At 32.5% G+C, this 10,035-nt stretch overlaps 1 pseudogene; it reads right to left on the bottom strand.

Moving 5' to 3' along the window:
- Positions 1–2,560: 2,560 nt before the first annotated feature.
- LOC107799858 (tetraketide alpha-pyrone reductase 1-like) lies at positions 2,561–9,450 on the bottom strand (annotated as a pseudogene).
- Between the last annotated feature and the right edge of the window lie 585 nt (positions 9,451–10,035).

Genomic DNA, 10,035 nt, shown 5'->3' with positions numbered 1-10,035 from the left:
AACACTTGGGGCCCCCGGGGCCCCGCCCGAACATACCAACAAGTTTGAAATCATAAAACGAACTCGCTCGAACTCTTAAAACGTGTAAAACAACATCAAAACTAAGAATCATACCCCCAAACTAAATTGATTCAACTTAGAATTTTTAAATTCTTCAAACTTACTCCGAATGCGCCAAAATATGCTTATACTACTCGGAATGACCAATTTTTACGTGCAAGTCTTAAAACACTATACGGAGCTTTTTCCAAACTCGGAATTCCAAACGTACTTCGATTACACCAAAACCTATTCCAAACCAAATTTAAAGAAGTTTAAACTTTCAAATAGTTAAATTTTACTGTTAGGCACTAAAACGCTCTCGGGTTATCCAAAACCTGATTCGAACATATGCCCAAGTCTGAAATCATCATACGAACCTATTGGAACTGTCAAATCCCGATTCCGGGGTCATTTTTTCAAAATGTTGACCGGAGTCAAACTTGGCCTTTTAAAGCTAAACTAAGGAACCAATTGTTCCGATTTCAACCCGATTACTTCCAAATTCTGAACCAACCATCCCCGCAAGTCATAAATTATTAAAAACACATTCGGAAAGTTTTATTTAGGGGAACGGGGTTCTAAAAATTAAAATGACCACTTAGGTCATTATAATGTCATTATGGGTGTTTCTTACCAATATTTTGACTTTAATGGAATAGTAATTTGTGAAAATAGGTTCTTATTAGCTTGTTGTTCTTGTTTGTAAATAGTATATTTATATATTATGTGATATTGAAGTCGGTCAATTTTCCAAGATATTTTATTTTTTAATTTTATTTTTACGAAATCGACCGACTTCGGTCGATTTTTTTTAGTGCAAAAATGCGGAAAACTATTTTAGAATCCCACGAAATTTATTTTTTAAGAAACCGACCGAAATTGGTCGGTTTTTCATATAAAATAAATTAAAACCAATATTCAAAAACCGACTGAAATCGGGCTGAGGAAGAAATGGGTCTAACTTAGATGTGGTCTATTTAAGCTTATGTGGCATTATTGTTAGATTTTTTAATTAAATGTAATGCCATGTCATATTTTTTATTGGATATTTTATAGGTGTTGAACCAAAATGACTTTTAAATTATAAAGGTAAAGTTGAATGACATTTAAGTGATGAAAAATAGATAAGTGACTTTTGTGAAATAAATGATAAGTTGGATGATCATGGATCACTAACGCGAAATTAACTCATTCGCATCATTGCTTACGGTCAACAAATCGACAAAATCAATCACATATCCACCAAGAATTTCGTGGGAGTTGAAGAAATACAACATTTTAAAAATATTTTATATCTCGAGTTCTTCAAATTATATTAAATATTAAATCTAGTATTGACATTTAATTATTAATCAAACACCATAACATTTTGATTATTTCAGATGATTTTTTCATAAAATTTATGGATCAAACTTAACTCACCACATCATTTTATAGTCAAGTTAAAGAAATGGAATATTACAAACAAACAATTCTTCCAAAAAGACACTATTTTTATAGAGTGTCTTTATTTTTTAATGAATAAAAAATAATATCTTAACATAAATATTTTTTTTAATGACCTAAAACTGGTAAACGATTTTAATATTTAGATATCTTCCTTGATAAAGTATTTCATATTCATCTCATAACTTGAATGTCATGTCTACATGCTCTTTATGTAACATAATTATTTGTTATTTTAAGATTTATTTTATTTGTCGCGAAATAACTAATTATGATGAGCATATATATCCAAAAGGTTATTACTAAACTTAATATGCATTTCAAGATCATCATAAATGTATCATCCATCCTAAAATTTATAACATTAAATTCACAAAAACTATAAAGGATAGAAACTCATGAATAAATAAAAGTATACTTAAAAAAGTGGAACCGATTCATTGATTTAATGTTGTGTCTTTGACCATCTCCATAGTCAAATTAAGATGGAATACACTTTAAATTTTTTGAATTAATGTAAAGCTTGTGTTACCTCGTGATAAGATGTTTTTGCCTTTGACATGATGTAGAACCTGGAAAAACTGCACGGATAAATTTTTGTAACATAGTACACATTAATACATGCATCCTCGCAGCCTCGCTTATGGACAAAATCTTATTTACGTAGTTCCCTATTAATCTCGTCCCAATTTTATTTTTTCACAGACTACCAGTTTACAAAATTTTCAAACTTGTCTTCTTTGACTAAGCTCAACCCCTTCCAAGAAAGCATGAGAACATACAACCAAAATATTGATGAAAGCTTGTACAACTCTCTTTGGCAGAGGCTTTGGCTCTCTTAGAATTGATGGGAAAAGTTGATCTCTTATTTAATTTCGATTCTTTGATATAAAACTGTTACTGCCTTTCTTTCCAATGTTCTAACACAAACATATGGTCGTATTCACTTTACTTCACTAAATTGCAGTATGTTTTATATATATATATATATATATATATATATATATATATATATATATATATATTTATATTTATATATTTATATTTTAAAAATCCTCCTATTAATGCTTTGCTTTATATTGGGATGATGTTGAGCCATCCCTGCTTTTCCCCCAAATGGGTTTTCCAAGTTTTCATTTTTTTTTTCTGAATGGATTTTTTGCTCACAATTTTTCATTCTTTCTTCCCTTTACCCAAAATGTGTTCTGTAAATTTTCATTTTTTTAAAAGTTTCTCAAATGGGGTTCTCTAAATTTTTTATTTTTATTTTTATCTTGGTGATCAAGCAGGAGTTTATTTCGACCTTTGGTGAACTCTCAGTGTTTGCTCCCTAATGTGGAATCTCCTCTTGAGGAATGAGAATTCAGTTTCTGATCGCGTGGCGTCCTATTGAAATGCCTTAAAAATTTACACTTTCTTCCTTAATTCAGATTTTTGCCCATTGAGGAGTATACTTATAGTTCTAGTTCTAAGTTCATCAACAATGCTAAATTATGCTCTCTCTTTCTATCAATGTAAATTACTCCCCCCTGTCCCAATTCATGTGATATTGTTTGATTGGGCGAAGTGTAAAAAAGTTTTTTTTTTTTTTTTTGAATTTTATGGTCTAAAACAAGCCATATATATTTGTGTGACTATAAATCACCTAATTAACTGTAAAATTAGAAGTTTAAAGTTAAAATGCTTTTAAATACAGAAAAAGACTAAAAAGGAAAGTGCGCCATATAAAATGAGATATTGGGAGTATTATTTAAAATCGTGTTTGTGTGTCAAATGCATTTTCACAGGCGCTGATGATGGGTTCACAGTTTTTGGTAAATGAACTTGTATGTAGTGTGTCTCTTTCTAAAAGATGCTGATCCTTTAATACTTGTGATTTCAGGACTTTTCGAGAATGATATTGGAAATTTTGAGTTTTTAGATTTAGTGAAATTTGGTTTTATTTTCTTCTTAAGCTCTTTCAATTGTATGTATGCTTGAGCTTGGGCATGTATGTGCCCTTTGTGTCATATCTTGGACTTTGGAGGACAATGTTTGATGGTTTAGGTGGTCGCTACTAGTCGAGAAAAGCAACTCGTGAGTTTATGGAATTGGGATACTGAATTTGATTGCTAATTCATTGGAGATCAACCTCTGGTTGCTTTTTGGATCATCAGATCCAAATGAAAATTACTTGTCTTTGTTTGTTATGTAAGTCCCTTTTTTCTCTATTTTTGTTTCCTTTGAGCTGATAAATCTACTAATTTAGTATACTAAATAGCAACCAAAATCTGCTGTTGTGGTTTGCTAGAAATGCTTTTTCACTGTTTGAAAATGCTAAGGATACAGACACAAAAGATGCCTTGAATCGCATAATCAGGGCATGTGCTACCATGTAACAGCAAGTTTCCATTTACTAATATATAGATGAGGTAATCACTGGTATAAATAACGAAGGATCAAAACATGAGGTACAGAAAATAAAACATCCAAGGGTCACATAGTAGAGAGCTTTTATGTAGAAATGCTGTCACTTAGATGGAAGAGATAAGGCCTTTTTCTTTGAAGAATGCGACACAATCATCAAACATTTCTTCAATGGACTTGAATTTCATTCCTAAGTTCTCCAGCTTCAAGGTGTTGAATTCGTAGTGAGGTCGATCAAGTTTCTTAAACCTGAAATAGCAGTTAATTTGAATCTCCACCAAAATAGTACTCCTACTATTTTTTTTGATTTTTTTTGATAAGGTACTCCTATATCCTTTCTTTCTATTAAGAGAATAAGAGTATCTGTTTTAAGTAGAAATAATGGATGTGGTATGTAGAACTATAGGTCTTTCTAGGATAGAGGCGAATCCATGATTTAAATAGGCATATGCACATCTTCATATACTGACATACATGTGTATCAGGCATATTTTACTCTTTTCACATTTTTTGTATAAATATATGTAGTGGCATGTAAGCTGGAAGCGTTATCAACTTATTTTCTTAACTTTTCTTGTATGCGAGTCAATGTTTCTTGCTAATATTTGCTACTGTGTATGTGTAGTTTTTGTTTATATTGTTGCTATTTAATAGGGAGAGGGGGGAAGGAATAAGGAGAAAGAAGATAGTGAGAATTGAACTCACACTTATCTAGTACTACTAAGTTATGTTGCTTGGATCCTTTAAAAATGTTGTCAGCTCTGTGTCAGATCCTCCAAAAATCACTCATTTTTGGGAGATCCGGGCAACATAGCTACTAAGTTATAAGCCTTTGTGTATATATAAGTGCACATAGATCCACTACTTATATAATCGATTCGCCTCTTCTTGAGATTAGACAAACCTTTTAGGAATAGGCAAAGATGGATAGCGCTCCGATAGGATTGAGACAAGTTGATTGTTGTCAAGAACCTTTGAGCTGCAAAGATACCTCCCATGAGCATCTGGATGCTCATAGACAAGTATATGGGAGATAGCAACATCATCTATGTAAACATACCCCATTCTTCCATGCCAGTCAAACTTATCTGTCCTTCCTTTAAGTAAACCAAGGACATCATCTGCTGTTGAACATAACTCAGGAGGCAAACTTGGTCCAATGATGAAAGAGGGGAGTAGTGTCACAAGTGAATATTCTTTTGTTCACAGAATTCCCAAGCAGCCTTCTCAGCTAGTGTCTTTGATAGTACATACCAAATCTTGCATCCACAGAGTAAAATGATGAAATTATTATATGTATACTCACCATCTGAATTTATATGATACTCTTCTTTTTTTTTTTTTCTAACTTTGACAAGAGTGGGTTGCTCTAGTGTTGACTGGTGAGCACCCTCCACTTCCAACCGAGAGGTTGTGAGTTCGAGTCACCCCAAGAGCAAGATGGGGAGTTCTTGGAGGGAGGGAGCCGGTGGTCTATCGGAAACCGCCTCTCTACCCCAGGGTAGGGGTCTGCGTACACACTACCCTCCCCAGAATCCACTAGTGGGATTATATTGGGTTATTGTTGTTGTTGTTGTTATTTTGGGTCATGTCAAAATGTTTGACTTGAAAACTTTCACAACTTTCAAGAAATCAAATTCAAGATGCTAATTAAATTATAAATTATCTCATCTGTCCAAGTCTTGGTGGACAAAGTCACCCGATACCTTTGCTGGTGAGAGGTAGCCGGTACCCCGTGGAATTAGTTGATGTATGCGTAAGCTGGTTCGGACACCACGGTTTTGAATTTTTTATTTTATTTTTAATTTGAAGGTTTAATGTGATATTTTCTCCATCAAACTATCTTTTCAACTACTACTTTAATATTTTCCCTTATATTGAAGTCAAATTAATATTTTAAACTTCGTGCTTAGGTAATATCATCGTATAAAATGGAACGGACACAAGTACAGTAAAAAGGAAATATTAACCACAGAATAGATGTATTTACCTCAAAACTTTTGCAGAGTTCGACAGAGCTCCAAGATGATTCATCCAAGGGTATGTTAGGGTCAATGTCGCCTCTTACCCTTGCTGTTGAAGAAGATGAGGTCAAAACCACACGTTTCAGACTTGGATTTTTCTTACAGGATCTTAGCACATTTAAGGTACCATCTATTGCAGGTTTCAGGATTTCAGCCTGCAGCATGCACATTTAGTCACTTAAGGTGATTTCCCTTCTCCGATTTATATGGTACTTTTTTTCATTTTGTGAAGATTTGAAATGTTTAGACTTCAAAAGTGCGTTCAATCAAATATTGTCATATAAAATGAAACGAACAGAATATTTTGGATACCGTAAGATCGTAAGTAGGCTTTCCCAAGACAGGTGAGGCAGTATGAAAAACACCTTCACAGCCCATAATAGCATCATCAAAGCTGCCTTCATCAGTAAGGTTAGCTTTCACCAGACGAAGTCTCTCGTTTGCTCCTTGCAGCTTCCACAGATGACCTACTTTTTTCTGGTTCCCTGATTTTGACATACAAACTTCAATGCCTTCTAACAGATTTGAGTGGATAAATCTCCATTACTAGTAGCTATTGTTACATAGGTTCGTTCAAGTACATATATATCCGGTATGGAAAGATTTCGCCTTTTCTAATATTTAGTGTATTTTGAAGAATTTGCAAGAAGTACCCGCATCTTTATCTTCAGGGATGGATCCAAGATTTAAACCTGATGAGTTTAACCTTAATGTTCTTAGCACTGAAGTCATTGCACTTTAAAATCATTGGTTCAGAATTTTAATGTTCTTTATATATAATGTTTGTGTCAAAAACTTAAAGTTTGGTTGAATCCATAGAAAATACACTCCATTTGCATATATATGTTTATCGCTCTCGTGGAGGCAAATGAAGGATCCGTATAACCAGAGGCGGATCCAGGATTCAAACCCTATGGGTTCAACTTTCAAGGTATTCAACATTGAACCCGTTATATTTTTAAATTTATGAGTTCATATCTACTATTTTTGCATTTTTAATGAATTTTTACTTATAAAGGTTTACTCCGCGTCGAAAGTTATGTGTTCAATTGAACCCGTCGATAGAACACAACATCCGCCCCTGCGTATAACATAGCTAGTAGTAAGGGTAAGAGTAGTTGCATGTACCTGGATCTCTAACTGTGCCAATGACATGATAACCAGACAAGAGAAGGCGTTTGATCAGCCATGAAGCTAGAAAACCAGATGCACCTGTCACACATACTTTTCCCTTGTACTTACTGCTGTTTTCTTCTACATTTTTATTTTCCAATATTTCCATGTTTTACAATTTCTTGGCTGCAACATGTTCATATAATTGATGTATATATAGGGGAAATGTAGGCATTGAGGAAGGTATAAAGAAGGTGAATCATTTCATTTATGTGACTCTTACATAGTATACTCACAAGCTGCATGAAACTTTTCTTCAGCTAATAAGCAAATTATCTTTGTGTGACTCTACACGTTACTCAGAAGGACAAGTCAACAGAGTCAGATTTAGGGCGGGTTATGTTGGTTCAATATGTATATATATAATTGTTTAAAAATAAAATCTCACTTATCCTAAAATCACTGACTCTATATCATGAATTCGTCTAGGACATTCCCCTTTAGTCTACACGTTAACCCCAAAAGATAATGTATAGGACATTCCCCTTTATCATCCAAACTATTACATCCTTTTTGAAACTTAAGGACCTTTCGCGTACCTCATAAGTATCTAATTTGAAGCTAAAGCATCTATATCTATATATCTATATAAAGGAGGGAATGGAAAAGTTGATTTGGCACTCTCCTAGGCCAAGAATGGCATTTTTCTTTTTTTCTCAATTTTTTGGACTTTTTTCTTATTTTATGTTGAAAGAATATGCATAAAATTAAATACACTCAACTTATTTCTTTCCTCATTATTACTACTGTATTTATTTCTTTTCCTAAAATCCCTCATTTTACCTTCTGTTTCTTCCGTTTTCTCCTTTGTAAGTTTCACTTTTCTCAGGCTCATTAATATAATTTATTTATTTCCTAGAATCCCTCACTTAACCATCTTTAATTCTCTCCAGTTTTCCTCTTTCTAAGTTCCAGCCATGTCATAGTTAGTTTATCAGTTTATACTGCCTCCTATTCCACTCGGACCCCAAGCTTTCCTTAATCTTTTTCTCGTCATTCCTTCTTTTTTTTGTTCTATACTTTACCTGCTTTTTTATTTTATTAATTGTTCTACAATTGAATATGTTAATGCAGTAATATTTTTGTTGAATATGTTAATGCAGTATTTTTTTATTTTTTTTTGTTGAATATGTTAATGATTGAATCATTAGTGATTTAGCAATTTCTCTTCTAAAATGGTTGCTAATTTGGCTTTAGGCATTTTAGAGTGTTGGAAGATTCATCACTTCCTCTTTAGTCTTTGCGATCTATTTGCATCTTTTTCATATTGTGATCTGCCTCTAGATTTTGCTTTACCCTTTCTTTCTTTTTCTTCAATTTTACTTAGATTGTGAAATTTGCTCAAAAAGGCAAACGGCAACCTGTAGAAGAATCGAGATTTGATTCAAAAGTATGGAACTGACCGTGAATTTAACAAAGAAAAAAGGATGATATAAATATGCGGTAGGTTGGATTCTTCTGCACAAACATTCGGTATTTACCTGGAATTGTTACATGTAATCCATAATTGGATTTTACACTGCACGAATAAACTGGGTCAGACAAATTAATATTTTCTCCTTATGCTCTCATTATAATTTCTTGAGTAAATTCTATGTTATACTTTTGACCTTTTAGTGTAGGTAAATAAAACCCCTTTCCACGAATTGTAAGGAATTTTATTACAAGCCAAAGCAGTAAGAAACCAAGAAACTTATATAAGATGTATGATCGTATTAGTTGAATTATTTGTGGTATATATTATTGTTTTGATGAATATTTATAGATGCCTAAAGCTTACATTAGTAGCATCATCAAACTTATGATTACATCTCTTACACAGTGATATTGTACTTCAAAACAACCTAAGCTATGAGAAAGTTTTCAATAATCTTAATATTCTTAAAAGAAATGCTTAGGTTGAAAATTTTGACAATAGTCTGTAAATTCCGATAATAATTTGTAGATTCCAGCCATAATTAATTTATTTTGTTGGCTGATTTTTGGGTTTAAGGAGGTTCCTTTCCTATTTAAAATGTGAAGGAGGTAAGGTAGAATTTACTTTAATTTCTTTTTTTCTTCCAATTGAATTTCGGGCCATGATGCCTTCTTTTGGTGTATTTTATATGAAAGAAAGTGCTGAAAAGTTTAACTGGTAAGAATGTTTTTTCTTAAATGTGGGAGTATTTTTACGAATTTTAGTGTGATTTTGGAGGTAAATTGAATTTTCTCTATGTTTTGGGCAATGATTTTAGAGTTTGTTCATTATGTCCCGAGTTAGTAGGAGAGGAGAGAGGAGAAAAGAAATAAAAAAAATAGGAAGAAAGAAAAACAAAGCAAGAAAGAGTTGGAGAATGAAGTTGTAGGAGCCTTTTTAAATTTTTTTCCATTTTTGTGACACGATAAAATAGGAAATAAATTAATTAATATTATATATATATATATATATATATATATATATATATATATATATAAGAAAAATGAATCATACGAAAATATTTTGCAATTATTTTTCACAACAAAATAGGACGTTGATAGTGAATTTACAACTAAATATCTCAAAAGTTATTTTGTTATAACAAAATATCTGAACACATAAGCAATACAAATGCGAATAGAACAGGAAGCTAAAAAATTATGTGAAAAGAGCCTATTTTTTTGGTTATTTTTAGTATTTAAATATTAAGTAAAAATTCTTTTATACCTTTAAAAATTTTATAACTGCGCGAGGCGCGGGCAAGTTGACTAATTTACTATAAATTGCGCGCATGTAAATAGAGATACATTGAGTAAAACTTTCCATAAATAATAACTGATAACGTTAAAGTTGGGATCACATGAGAAACTGAACCCATCCAAACTTTTGCTTGCCAAATAATCAATGGCCTAGTACAACAACAAAACCCAGTAAAATTTCACATGTGAGGTCTGGGGAGGGTAGCGTGTACGCAGACCTTACCCTTAC

This window comes from Nicotiana tabacum, chromosome 12 (genome assembly GCF_000715075.1).
Source record: "Nicotiana tabacum cultivar K326 chromosome 12, ASM71507v2, whole genome shotgun sequence".
Classification (NCBI taxonomy): domain Eukaryota; kingdom Viridiplantae; phylum Streptophyta; class Magnoliopsida; order Solanales; family Solanaceae; genus Nicotiana; species Nicotiana tabacum.
This window is presented reverse-complemented; position numbering and strand designations above follow the sequence as displayed.